Source organism: Cornus florida, unplaced genomic scaffold (assembly GCF_030987335.1).
Source record: "Cornus florida cultivar Cherokee Brave unplaced genomic scaffold, ASM3098733v1 CherokeeBrave_3.0.0_Hap2_Chr04, whole genome shotgun sequence".
Taxonomy (NCBI): Eukaryota; Viridiplantae; Streptophyta; class Magnoliopsida; order Cornales; family Cornaceae; genus Cornus; species Cornus florida.
The window spans coordinates 53327259-53342850 of NW_026775574.1; the positions used below are offsets into that span (position 1 = coordinate 53327259).

Sequence of the window (15592 nt, forward strand, 5' to 3'; positions counted from 1 at the left end):
AATTAATATCAATATATGATACAAACAAGTTGCGTCTTTTACTTTCTGAAAAGTTAAACAATAATATTATAGTAATTCTGAATCTCTTATTACATGTTAGTAGGATGAGCTAGGATTCGCAAAGTAGTAGGAGTTAAATATATGTTAAAAAAAAAAAAAAAAAAGTTTCATGTAATTTTGTTTTATTATGAATTGGACACAGGCTGAGCTGTGACTCATTGGATTGGACTATGATTAATAGAAAGTAGCAATATTATTATTATTATTATTATTTTTAAACGTGGGTCTGTCATTCCATCTTTCTCCCCGTGAATCCATCTTTTATTTACAATCATACAAGGAGGGGTGTGCATTTTTGAAAATCTAAAATAATTTCTCAACCCTCGCCCCCACAACGCCGGCGCCTACGACACCTTCGCCTCTCTAACTGCTCCGTTCACCATCACCGCCCTCAAATATATCTCCATTCTCACCAATCTTGAGGTCCATCCATCATTCTTGGACACTTGAAGAAGCTCAAAGCAATAGGCATCACTCACTCCTCTCTCTCAGGTAGCTTCCCAAAAACTGCATTTGAACATTAATTGCATGGAGTTGTCACAATGCCAGAAGAAGACAGCGTAACTAGCATCATGCATGACGTCAGCATCAATCAGCCAGAATAATTGAGTCTAGTTGTACATGGTCCACCTTTAAAATGTAAGGACCATTTCTTTTTCAGAGTCGGTGGGTTGTCCCCCACTACTTTTATCTTTAAGTCGTCGATGGGGCCCAATGAGCACCCGGAATTATTTTCGGAATTGAAACCCTTTGAAATCGGTGTCTTCAGATTGAAAGCAGAGAGAACTAGAGCAGAGCACAAACAAACTCAAGAGCAAACTTGCTTCAATCTTTGAGTCTTTGTAGTTCAGTAATTTCAGAAATAATATTTTGAAGTATGTTTTCTTATATTATAGTTTCATATTAAATCAGCATGTGTGAGTAGTTTAGTTATTGGTATATAGACTAAATTTAGTCTATCCTATAAGTGTGCTTGCCCAAAATTTATTATAGTTTCATATAAAATCAGCATGTGTGAGTAGTTTAGTTATTTGTAAATAGACTAAAAGTCTATCCTATAAGCATGCTTGCCCAAAATTTTAGAATCCTTTGTATTCTTATTTGATATTTTAACTTTCAAACCCTGCACACTAAACATAACATTAGATCCGAAAGGAAAACTTAATAGATCTCATTATGCTAAGGATACTCGCTACTTCTTAAAGGCCATACGCACTTTTGGTAACCCTGTTGTGATCCTAGGGTGGATCTTTGTTGGGTTTTTATTGAGCACCGGTTTTAGCCACCTAAGAACAAGCCCGATGACTTATATTTAACCAGATTTTATGTTAGCATTTAAGGATTTTCGTAAAATATAAGAATATCAGTACAGTCAGTAGGATATCAGATGAAACCAGTAGAGAAAAATTTATTAATAATGATAGGATTTATGGGTAGATTAACTAAGAGTGCTAAAGTCAGAACTAAGTCAGATTTTGAAAACAACTTAGCAATACTTAGTCAGAAAGGTATTCCTATAATTCAAGCTAATACAGTTAGCATTACAAGGATTAGAATGGGATTTAGATAAAATTATGAAAACAAAAACAGGACAGATAGAAGCACCACAATCAGCACACTTATACAGTGTTAATGGACAGACTAGATTACAGTTTGGTAATTATGAACCTACAGAAGAAATAAAATTAAATTCTGAAGAATCTGATGATGAATCGTAAGACTGTCAGAAAGAACTTAAGCTCAAAGAAAAGATACCCAGTCCGTTATCTCAGCTCGAAGTTGATTTCTTGCATTAATCTCTCAACATTTCGAATTCTTGTAGGGTTCTTATGAATTTTTGTTTGCAGATATGTACACACACCGTATATATACATATATGTATATATAATTGCTCGCTTAGTTCGGAGTCTTTAGCTTATTGTTTTATTTATTTATATTTTTTTATCATTAGCAAAATAATTCTTTAGCTTGTTTTAGATAGATATTGAAGAGAGAGGCCTTATAGATATAATTACTTGCAAAAACCAGATTTATGTAGCTATAGCCTCTAGATCTTAGTATGTTTTTTTTCAGAGAGAATTTACAATCTCACTCCATTCCACAGCATGTTGATGGAATTGAGACACCTTACTCGCTCGGCCCCAACAAAACTTTAAGCTTGTTAGAGGTACGTATTTCTCCAACTATATATATATCTCTTTTACTTTCTTCAATACTTACACTTCTTACAATATTGTCTTACAGTCATCGCCAATATTTCATTTTTGAGAACATTTGAGTAAGATTTATCTTTTAATTCAGCAAGTTTTAATAATTATCTATGATGTTCTTGTACTAGCGTACTATTAGGATTGAAAATTTTAAAGACAATTAAATGATCTTAAAATTTAGTTTCAAATAACAATAAAAAATAAAAATTTATTTTTGCTTATGTTATTATGATGTATTTGTTGAGAGTAGTAGTTTATATTATGGTATTTTATAAACATTTTCTAACATAGTGATGGAATTAAATGTTCAGTTTAGATGGATAAGATTTTAAAAAACTATGTTTTCTATTTTTTATTAGATTTATGAAAGATAAATGATGATGTAAATTTAAAAAAAAAAATCAAAATTTTATTAATTGAACCGATTAACACAATTTCTTCATTCGTAAGCACAATATTATCTTTCATTCATCCCAATATTTCATTTTTCAGAAAATTTGAGTAAGGATTTGTAATGTATTTTGATTGAGAAAATTTTATTTATTTATTTATTTATTTGGGTGCAAAGATACTGTTAGGATTGAAAATTTTAAAGAGAAATAATGATCTCAAATTTTTATTTTCAATTAATAATAATAAATAAGTCACTCATTTTTATTTATGTTATTACTTTTGTATTGCGTTTGCTAATTTATACTATGGTATTTTATGAACATAAAAAGTAACTTCTCAATGTTTATGATTTTTCAAAACCACCTTTACTATTTTTTATTAGATTTATGAAACATAAATGATGATGTAAATTTGAAATAAATAATCAAAATTTTATTAATTGAACGGATCATCACCATTACTTCATTCATTAGCACATCGCCAATATTTAATTTTTTTTAGAAAGTTTTTGTAAGGATTTATAATTTCTTTTAATTTAGAAAAATTTACTAACGGTCTATTTTTTCTTTTTTAAGCGTACTATTAGGATTGAAAATTTTAAAAAAGACATAATGATCTCAAAGTTTACTTTCAATTAATAATAATAATAAATCTTTTTTATTTAGGTTATTATGCTTGAGTAATAGTAATATACTATGTTGTTAGTAATATAGTATCATGAAGTAACTTGAAAAAATAATCAAAATTTGATTAATTGGACTGATCAAAAACATTGCTTCGTTCATCAGCTAGCTAATATTGTTGTACAATCGTTGCCAATATTTTATTTTTTTAGGAAATTTGAGTAAGGATTTATAATGTCTTTTAATTCGAAAAAATTTATTAATTGTCTATTTTGTTTTTGTACAAGCATACCATTAGGATTGAAAATTTTAAGAGAAATATTGATTTCAGATTTTTTATTTTTAATTAATATAAAAAATATTTTTATTTAGATTATTGTTTAGGCATTGAGTGTAGTAATTTATACTATGGTGTTTTATGAACATTTGTTAACTTACTGATTAAATTCAAATGTTGACTTTATAGGCATATGATTTTTAAAAACTACATCTTACTATTTTTATTAGATTTATGAAACATAAATGATAACATAAAATTGAAGAAAATAATTAAAATTTTATTGATTGGACTAATCAACACCATTACTTCGTTGGTTAGCACAATATTGAAAAAGAATTTATAATATTTTAATATTTAAAAGAGTTATAATATTATTATTTTATCTTTTTTAGTGTTGGACAGAGTTGTAACATTATTATATTACCTTTTTTTAGTGTTGGAAGAATTATAATATTATTCTATTACATTTGTTTTGTGATTGGAAGATAATAATTTATATCTATATTATTATTAAAAGTAAAAAAATTTGTATCCAGTTTTGAATTTCTATATAATTTTGAGGTTCTATCCTACTATATTCTATATCTATGTATATTCTATACTATTATTATAAATACAAAGAATTTAATCCAATTTTGAATTTCTATCCGATTTTGAGTTTCTATCCTATATTTATTTATTTTTTAAGAATTTATTTTTTATTATTTGTTTGTTTCTATATAAAGCTTTTATTATTTTAATAAAAAGAGTTGCCTTATGTAATTTGAAGTTAGATTGTTATTATTAAAAAAGAGCTTAAAATATTATTGAAAAATTGATGTCAACCTATATTTGAATAGAGCTTTAGCTAGATCTATCTTTTGCATCCCTCCCAAGTTCCCAACACCTTCAATTGATAACATACTTGACATAGTACATTTTTTAAAAATAAATTTAGTAATTTTTCAATTTGGGTATAGAAACAACAATAGTATTCTTTTGGAAAGAACAAAATAAATAAATTTGGGATTCTGTTTAACCAGTAAGAAAATCGGTAATGATTATTTTTAAAATTTTATACATGTTTTAAAATTATATTGAGTCACATCAGCTAAGAGAATGAACTTGATTCTCAAAGAAAGGACCCAAATATTGTCCTTCTTCTAATTGTTTCCCAACGTACCTCGTAAGGAAATTTTTAAAAATCTATTTAAGAATTATAAGGTTTACTTAGTGTGTTAGTCAAGAAACAGTTTTCAAGCATAAATTAAAAAAAATCTACTGTTTTAGAAAAAAATTGAAAGCATACAATTTCTTTAAAGTGAGTTTTCAAAAATAATCAATCCAACAGGTTTTTGTATAACTTTTTAATTTTCAATTCTTAAAAAAATAAATAAATAAATAAAAAACAAAAAATGTCATTAGAAAAACTGACCCAAACAAACCTTCTTTTGTGGAGTGATATACTTTTTCATTATTCATATAATTTTTTAAGCGAATTTAATTTAAATATTGGATCCTCAAGCTATCATACCAACTTTGGAGCTTTGAGGCAAACTTTTAAAATATTTTCGGATAAACAAAAGTTTTATTTATAATGTTCTTTAAGACCCATTTTTTTTCTTGCGGGTGTTGAATGAAGTAGAAAGACGGATCGTGTCAATTGCCACTCGCGAGTAATATTATTATTATTTTTTTTACGTAAGCGAAATCGATAAATTTGTTTACGAGAAATAGGTTTACTTTGAATGAGTATTAAGAGAAATATGATATATTATTTGATAATTGAATGAATAAATGTTGATTATGTATTTTGCCATACACATATCTATAATAATACAAAACATAACTCTAGAAGAAAATTAAAACATAAACAAACTTAATAGTAAAAGAAAAATAATTCCTCAAAGAAATTAAATAAAACTAAATTTCCTATAAAAAATATAAAATAAATAAAAATACTAACTAGATAAAATTGTTCTACATTAATCCCCTCCACTTCGAAAAAAACTCATCCTCGAGTTACGCTACGACTCATCATATATTAATATGAATAAAATTCGATACCATTGATAACTTGACCTTGGTGCTTCATAAACTTGCTTTTTAGTTGTCTAATTCCAAAAAAAACATATCATTCTCACTTGGTAACTCAAACGGCAAGAAATTATTTGAGACATCAACTCTTTGCAACTTTGGACAATACCCAATTTCATCATGATTGACAACAAAGAAATTCTTCTGACCCACTTCAAGAATTCAAAAAAATCAAATTAGAGTGGTGACAAACAGTAGGAGTCATTCTTGTTGTTGGACAATTGTATAAAAATTTAACTACCCAATTATGTCTGCGAAGTCTTTCCAAATCATCTTCATCTTTATCCCTCAAAGAGGTGGAATGCGACGGAGATATTCTATGCTTGGAGACTTTTCACGGTCTGTCACGCTCAAAGCAGTGCTAGGTGTTGTGGTATTAGTGCCAAACACCTGATCATTCCCATGTGATATGGATGGAGAAAAACCAGTACGTAAATTTGCACATATGGCTATAGCTACGGTCCCACCATGTATATGATGTATGCAGCTTTCATCACTGTCTTCCATTGTAATTGCACCCAATGTATGCAAACTGATGTTGCCGCCATCAAGTTGTGCTATTTCAATCAGTTCTCTAAACTCCATCAAACAATCATTACCCTCTTCAATCTCTTCCAAGCTATTCTCGTCCTTTTGCTTTTAAATTAATGTCTATTCCATTGCTCAACCAAAAAGAAGTTTAGTAACACATGAATGGAATAAGAAAAAAAATTAGGATAAAAATCTTCTAAGATAACCATTGTGATACTTAGTGGCATTCCAGCATTCTGTGGAGGGATTGGCAAGCAATGATTCTTGCACACAGATATGGGCCAAAAAGATGTAAAAAGTAAAAAGAAAAAAGAAAGGTAGAAGATAGAGAGATACATGCAAATAGAAAAGAAAAAATAAAAAGTAAAAACACTATTGATGCATTTACAAAAGGGAGAGTGAAGAGAGAAATAGGGTTTAGAAAACCTACCTTTTGTAACAGCCTACTCTACCACGTGATATGATATTGTTTGCTTTGGACATAAGCTCGCAAGGCGTTATTCTTAGATATGATACCAAAAGGCTTCATATCATTTGGAAATGTCACTAACACATATAAACACTTCACATTCACCTTACCTAGGCAATGTGAGATTGTGCAACCTATAGTCGCCTAGTGTGGCAGCTCGACCACATTACACCCACCCACATAGGTCGCCATAATCACCCCCCTTAAGGGGTCTAATGTTCCTGTTGACCACACTTCTAGCTAGGTTTCATCTCTAATACCATTTGTAACACTCCACTCCACCACATGATATGATATTGTCTGCTTTGAGCCTAATTCCACACGGTTTTGTTTTTGAATTTTAACCCCATAGGCCTCGTACCATTTGGAGATAGTACTAGTGCATATAAACACTATATTATTGAATAATATTAAAGCTTGTAAACTTTCCTTTAGGCTCCGTTTCGTTAGATGAAAATAACGAGAAAATATTTTTTTAAGGGAAATTTACTTTCCATAATCACCTAATTTTCCTTTAAAATTTTCGTTAAGAAAGCAAAGAGAATTTTTTATTTCTTGAGAAATTTTTATGAACGAGCATCTCCAGCAGTCTGTTAATATATCCTTTTTGTGTAAAATATACATTGCACGTATGATGTGTAATTTTATTTTATTTTATTTTTTTATCTCCAGCAGTCTGTTAAGATACACAAATGTGTAAAATTGTTGTGTATTTTACACAACCTTTTTACATAGCCACATCAGCATATTTCATTTTTTTTCTCTCTCTATCTCATTCCATTAAAGAATTAACCTTATATTAAGTAGATTTGTAAAAGTTATGTGGGTCCTGGCTATTGAGAGATAATTTTTACACAAAAGGTATAAAACAACCATTGGAGTTAAAAATAAATAATTTAAAATATTTGTGTAAATCAATTATGACACATCAGATTTACACAAAAAAAATATACACAATGGTTGGAGATGCTCTTTCAATAATGCGCCATCTTTTATGGTAATTTTCATGTTATTCAAACTATAAACTCGTAGTTTGTCATTATAAAAATTTTTGATTTCTTGATAAATTTTTATGAACATACAATAATGCTCCATCGTCTATGGTGAGTTTCTTGTTATTCAAACTATAAACTCTGTCATTATTATTTTTTTTTTTTTGAAAACTTTCAACCCAATCAAATACATGATTAAAAATTGGACAATACTTGCTGTAACGACCTGAACCCGAGGGTCCGAACCGTTAGTTGGGTCCTTACTCGAACCCAAGGTCAACTAAGGACATAATCGTCCTTCCCTACGTTAATGCGTCATCCACACCTCATTCTGGGGTGTACAACTTCCTGGACTCCAACTTCCCAAAAGAGGATCACAACCATAGATGAAAAGGACAAAGTCAGGCGACTAACTGCCATGTCTCAGTAGGCTAAAAGGACATGTTCGGTCGGCTAATTGAAAGGGTTAGCCGGCTGAAACGATATGCCAAATTGCACACTCTCGGGACTTCCAAAAGATAAACTGTCGGCCGACTGAACACGAGGGTTCGGTTAGCTGAAGGTGAAGGTTCGGTTGGCTAAAGAAGGTCGTCGGCCGGCGGAAACGACACTTCAGAAGACCCAACTCTATGGAATGGCCTCAGAATGCTCTATCAGTCGGCTGACATGCCTTCTCTGCCGGCCGACAGGCCCTACTGTGCTGCTATCTGCAGAAAACAGCTTTACCCCCCTCCCCCCCCCCCCCCCCCCCCCCCCCCGCGGGCTCTCTATGAACCAAACCTGGTAGCAATCAATCCCGAATTCATGACAAGATTTAAACAACATTCCATAAAAATATACACACCAATAGGCTTCCCAAATTATTCCATCACTATTCCATTCTATATATGACATCAACATAGTCATTAGAATTAGTTCAAAATACTGTTAAGAAATCATAGTTACAATACAAGCCTATGCTTTACAAAATGAACACGTTTCCCAGATGAAGATTTACAAACGAATGGGTTCAAAAATACAAAACACGGCAAAATATCTTCTAGTCCCTTCAAGCTAAGGGTGGATCATCATCCGCCACTTCCTTTTCATGTCCTGAAAAAATGTTAATAATAAAATGGAGTGAGCCAACTGCTTAGTAGGAAGTGTCTAAGACACACCTCTTATAACCCCGCGAATCCACATAAAGAATAGAGTACAAGTGAACAGGATCATACCTCGGGAAGTAAATAAAACAATAACAACCATAACAAGAATGTATACCAGTCATCCGACCACCAAGCACACAATTTATGCCAATGAAATGCAATATCGTTCCCTATTTTCAAAACAATACCGTTTCACCTTTCCAAACCGTTAGTGTAATTCAACCCATGACAACTCCATGGCGTCATGAGACGAGGATTGGTTAACTATCTCTAACCACATGGTAACTCCAAGGCGTCGTTAAAGGGCCTAGGTAGCTCAATCACGCTAGGGTCTCTCCCTAGTCCCCTCTAGACCACACTAACGCCATGGACCACTAGGTGACTCCTAGGCGTCCGGATTTTCGTAAACACTTTTCAAAAACATTTTCCCAAAACAATTTCATTTGCTTTTCAAAACATTTCCCTTTTTCTTTCCCAATAAATGCATTAATGCTTCATGCTTCTAAATACCAATTCAACCATAAAATTTCACACATTCCATCTACATCATCATCACATTTTGATAGGGAGTTCTAAACATTTATTTTCATAACAATAACATCAATTTTCATAGCAATAAAAAAAAAAAAAAAAAAAAAATGACAAGACATACAACATGTCAATACTAAGCATGCTTCTCACCACAATGAAAATAATCATGTATATGGACTCAATTAACACATAGAACACATTTATCATCTTGATTACGTACAACCACAACAACCATAGACAAGATAATTAAATTTTAGCATGCTTAGGATCGACGATAATTGATGCAAAGTCTCAAGGACCCATCCTTCTTCTTCGCAAAAAGAATCGGTGCTCCCATAATGAAACACTAGAACGAATAAAGTCCTTAGCTTTCACGTCATCCAGCTGACCCTTCAGCGCATCCAACTCTGCTGGTGATTTGAGAGAAATTCACAAAGGACCAAAGAAGTCGTAGATTAAAACACCCCTACCTCTCAATTGAAGAAAAGCCCCAAATACACAAAATTTTTGAACTCCAAAAGGGTGACCAAACGACACATTGCTCTGATCAAAACGAAGATCTCGATGCGCTCGTTAACTTTGCCTTAAGTGGCAAAATCAAATTCTAAAAAATGAGTTCAAGATTTGAGCTTGAAATTGATGACGAAAAAGAAAAAGAAAAAGAAAAAGAAAAAGGAAAAGAAAGGGAGAGAGAGAATGGCGAGAGAGAGAGAAAAACTAGTCGCTGTGTAATGGCCTTAAGAACATATTATAATGGTGGCATATCAGTGGGTCCCACAAAAATAAAAATATCTCACCTTTACTAATATTATATATATATATATATATATACACGCCAATCACTTAACCACCATATATTAATCATTTAATCATATATATATGCACAAAAAAATAATGTATGAAATGCAATGGACCCCCAACACAACTCCCATACTCAACCACCCTGGTAGCGGGTCCCACCAGGGACCTCCCTGTCCGAAAAATAGAAAAATGCCAAAACAGCAACCAATGCATTTTTCAAGAATCCTGAACTCAAGAAAATGTTCCAATTAACACTCAAACACACCTGGTACATCCCACGGTGTCCAGCACACAAAACGAGATAAAACGAAATTAACCCCAAAAAATCAAGAAGATACCAGATAATGGAAAATGATAAAAATCGAAAACATTACATTCTACTCTCCTTAAAAGATTTCATTCTTGAAATCTACCCTCTTTAAAGAAGGAGATCCGTAGTCACAGACCTTCCTATGAACACCTCACAAAACCTCAAGACTATGAGGTAACCAACCTTATTGCCTTTGATACCAGACATTAATAGGCAATCACATACCACTGCTACAAAAGCATAATGCTTGTATCAGGGTACTCATCACTCACAACATCATAATACAAGACCAACTGGATTCTACATCCTACTCAACACCGACATCGGTTCACTCAACACTGCCACGCAAAACTTCGAAGCTCGAAAGAAGAACGGTCACAAGACCACCGTACATAATAACATCTAAACTCCACTCATCCTCTAAATGACACACAAAACCCTAGACTGGGAACCCCGTCCATCTCACAATCAACCTCAAACTCAAATCTACAAATCCCTGTCAGACCAAGCAATCACTATTTAAGGCATAGCTACACCGTCACATATCGGTACAAGTGACTACCAACTGCACCATTCGGCAATCATTACACTTATAACCTCAAGCAGACTAAACAATGAATTTCCCAATGACTACATAACCATAAGTCACCAGAACAATAAAACATGCTATCATGCACCAAGGACACAAATCCCTAAAACAAGATATTCAATAATCAATGATCGTACCACAAACCCTTTATCGGACACTTGATCTTACCTATCATACCTCGTCACTCAAGACAAACCACCCGAATCCACACTGTCACACCGACACAACACGCAATACCGTGCTCTCACTGTCCCTGACAAATTGAAACAATCATTGACCTTTGACCCTACATCATGTTAAAGAGGGACTGATTTAGGAGAAATGGTTGGCCAGGCCATTCTCATCATCGATCCGGTCTCAACAGAAACGTCGGTCCTGGCCTTAGGTTCAAACCTCAAACACAATCTCACACAGTCCACAAGATAACCATGAAATCCACTCACTATCAATCCATCGCTATACGTAACCTCAATAACTAAACAGTCATATACTTGCTAAAAAAAATCACTATCATACCTCAATCATACAATTATAACAAGTTAAAAGCAATACGGCACCAAATATCACAATCATTGACCCACATAAAGGCTCTCTGATCTCTTCATAACACTCATACCATGTAAACGACTCAATAACATCATTCGATTCAATTCTCACTCGTTAAAACAGACAATACTATTATCTCATACCTGAAATCTCAAAACTAAAATCAATCATCCACATTATTCCTCTACGAAATCCTACATTCACATCTCTAGCTGCTTAACACCCAAACAACACCAACATTTGTCCTCAAGATGTTGCTCAACCCAAACATTTATGGAAACATCCGAGTACATGACTCACATAATATAACCTAATCATCCTCAAACTTCCAGTTCACGAAACATCCCCTAGCCATCACCGCTAGTACCAAACACTGGAAACACATGCCTCACACATCACCGATCAATACCACTCTCAGAATAAGCACCACTAAAAACAAAGACCTCACCTCCCTCTATGGGAGTGAGTGGACCAATACAACCAATTCTTTACCGTTGAACTATAACAGTAAAACAAACCACACATGGGTCAGCCCATCCGCAGACGCGTACAACTCCTAGATGGAGGACAAGACATACGACAAAAGACGCCTTGTTAAGGGCCAGAACAAATGGAAAGGGTAATGAACCTTGCTCTCACCAGAGACTGACGACTCGTACTTGAATGTACTTGACACTCTGTCACACGCTGCTCACCAATCGTCCAACTATAGACACCTAATCTCACCTGAGATGAACTGAACTCCTTACACATAAGGAGAAGAACCAACTAGATACCTGTACGAAACTACGAACTCAAATCTAGGCGATCTTACCATTAACGGACCATCATGCACTGTCAACACCGGAACCACGCATACGCTACACCACGATACCCATGCAAGCCAAAACCAATCAGATCCATACTGTGATACCCCTAGATTTCCGGATGCGGGTTGGCCAGGCTCACGCCCAATTACCCGAGGATATCAAACCAATTAGCAATAAACGAACACAGAATACAATTAAGGAAACAGGAATAAATAAAAATTTGCTGAAAAGAAACTAGAATGATAATCCAAATACTGAAACCTCAGAATAAAATTAAATTAATAACAAATTATTCTGATATATCCAAATTCTCCATTTCTAATACAACTCGGGAATCCATCTGGTGGACTCCTAAAAACTCCAACACTGAAATCATCAACTGAAGAACTCCACTGCTAAATCATAAAAAGTTCCTAAGTCGTCGAAAGAATGAGAAGCCGTCTCTGCTCAGTACGAACAAGATCTAAGACCTGGAACCGTCTGTTACCTGAAAAATAATAGTGGGTCAGGCCCACGAACAAGTTCTATCCTAACTACAATCCAAACAGAGACCCGATAAGCAGATATATCTTAGATGTCTCAACCATATCTATATAGTCCATAATAGATAAATATATATCCACACTACAGGACTCTCACTAAACTATGCTGAGGGTCTCAACCTGAATAGAAGGCAGCATGCAATACGCACCTGAGTGGGCATGACTACCTAAGCCTAACAGGATATATCTCAACCAACATAGCTAACTACGCATCCTACTGCATATACGCACCCTAACCGTCGACTATGAGACTCAAGCTCAGATCACAGTACCATAATTTATATATATAAATTCCCATCCAAACCAATGTAGTGCCGCTCAACTGTTTATTGCCATGACACAACATAAAATTAGGATTTAAATGTTTTAATTAAATCCCTATCCCCATTATATATATAAGTTTCCTCCAAGTACAATGTTGTGCCAGTCAACAGTTCATTGCTCAAGACACAACATGTAAACAGGATTTAAACGTTTTAGTTAAAACCCTATCCTTCCTAATACAGAAATATAAATAATCATCCAGTATGTCGTTCAACTATTTTAGTTGACAGGACATGAAACCATGTAGGATTTAACTGTTTTAGTTAATCCATTCCGTATGTATGAATAGGTAGGAATTAGCGTTGTAACATAATCCATCCCTTCGTATGACACCGTCCCATACCGGTGCATACATGCAAATGATCCGTAAATGATGTAACATTATAAGCAATACATCAAATAAAGTCCACATTATCCATATAGTTGATAAACACAGAATTTAAACAAGTCATCAACTAAAAATCCAGAATCCATCCATGTAATTAAACAAGACAAAGTTTACTAATTCATCAAGTTATATTCCAGCATCCATCCAGGTAATTGACAGAAAATACATATTTAATTCTTCAATTAATTCCAAGCCAATGTCCAATTAGATTGACAGAACCTAAGTACTAGTTCAGCAATTTAAGTCCAAACTCTAATTCAAATAATTGCAGTGTAGTGCTTAAAATTCCCGCAACTAAAGTTTCAAGCTTAAATCCATGCATTGCAGAAAAGTATTATATATTTCAACAATTAACATCTAGAATATGCATAGATCACACTTGTTAATTAAATGATACTAGCATGCACCTACAACCAGACTTATAAATATATATATACTCCATTAAATTGCTAAAACTAAATTAAGCAATGAAACCTCTTCCATCTGTTAACAACCTGCACTGCTGTATACCTTCCTACAGTTAAATCCCTGAGTACAAAGACATTAATTTATTAAAAATGGCTCTAGTATAGCATGATATAATGTTTGGAATCCATGTTCCAACTCTTTTTAATTTATAGACCCAGTTTGCACAATTGAATCCTTTCGGTCCACTAAGTCCGTAAACTACCTGCGACTTGCTTTAGATTTTCCCACGGTTTAAACCATTAGTATATAAATAAATTAATACACCTTAGGCCTTTAACACTCCATGAATTAATGTTTAAAACCATCACATTAACCCAAACACAGTGGAACAGAACACAGTTTAAATCAACAACGCACAAACAAGCTTCAGTACACACTTAGGATTACAGAGCCTGCTCTTAGAAACCTGGAGCAGGCTCTAAAACTTCCTAGAGCTGGCTCTCCCACAAGGGGAGCCGGCTCTCCTTGCCTAGAGCCGGCTCTCTCTCCTTTGAGAGCCTCTGTTTCGTTCCTTCGCCGATTCCGATGATCTGCTTCATCTACGCCCCTTTCCTACCCTTCTTTTCCTTCTTAAACCTGATCTTAAGAGTCCTAGAAACACCCAGTAGCTTTCTAGAGATTTGATTATACCAGTTGGACTAAATTACAAAGGTTAAAAGTGCTACCGATTTAACTTGCTTAATGAACAACTTGAAACCCAGTTATGCACAAACCAATACAGAACGTATTGAACACTTACAGATCATCAATAAAGCATGTAATAAACATGTAACGTTTAGTTAATAATCAGTTTAACCCTAGAGACTATCTAGGTGAACTAAAAACACAGGCCAAAGGGAAAGAGGAAGGAAAGAACTTGTCTTAACCGTCTCTGAATTTTCCAATGAAATCTCCGACGACCATTCCACCTGTTGCTCTTGGTTTTACCCACAAGCCAACCTCTGCTCCTCCTCCTCCTTGGTTCAGCCCTAGCCTAAGGCAAAACCCTAGACTTTCTTCCTTTATCTCTCTCTATAATTCCCTCTGTAACTCTCTCTGTTTTACAACCAGTATGCTCACGTCTCTAAAACCCTAAACCACTGAAATGCTTATATTTATAAGCTTATTACCATAACCCTAGTCCATATCCAATTAGAGACTAAGCCCTAATTCCAATCCCAGTCGGCCCATAGAAACAAAACCTCAGTTATCATCTACGACACCTACATACGTGACTTCCAAAAGACTGTAAATAATTAACGTAATAAAACACTTATTTAACTTAATTACCCAATTATAAAAAAAAATAAAAATAAAAATTATAAAAACACTTAAGGAGACTGTAAATAATTAACATAATAAAACACTTATTTAACTTAATTACCCAATTATAAAAATAAAAAATAAAAAAAAATTATAAAAACACTTGAGGACACACCATCACACAAGTTAAATCCACTAATGTAATAAATACAACTAATTCAAATAATGACAATTAAATCCTTAAACACTAACTCCTTAAACAC

The 15592-nt window shown here is 33.5% G+C and overlaps 1 protein-coding gene across 4 annotated transcripts in view; it reads left to right on the plus strand.

Annotated features, from left to right (window-relative positions):
• Positions 1-310: 310 nt before the first annotated feature.
• The window catches only part of LOC132303243 (probable disease resistance protein At4g27220), a 37156-nt gene continuing 21874 nt past the window's right edge, over positions 311-15592 (plus strand). For 3 of the 4 annotated variants that reach the window (XM_059800424.1, XM_059800423.1, XM_059800425.1), the window contains exons 1-2: positions 311-935; positions 2165-2227. The gene's annotated coding sequence lies outside the window, so the exon portion shown is untranslated. The remainder of the gene's footprint in view (positions 936-2164; positions 2228-15592) is intronic. The other variant, XM_059800427.1, reaches the window with a different exon arrangement.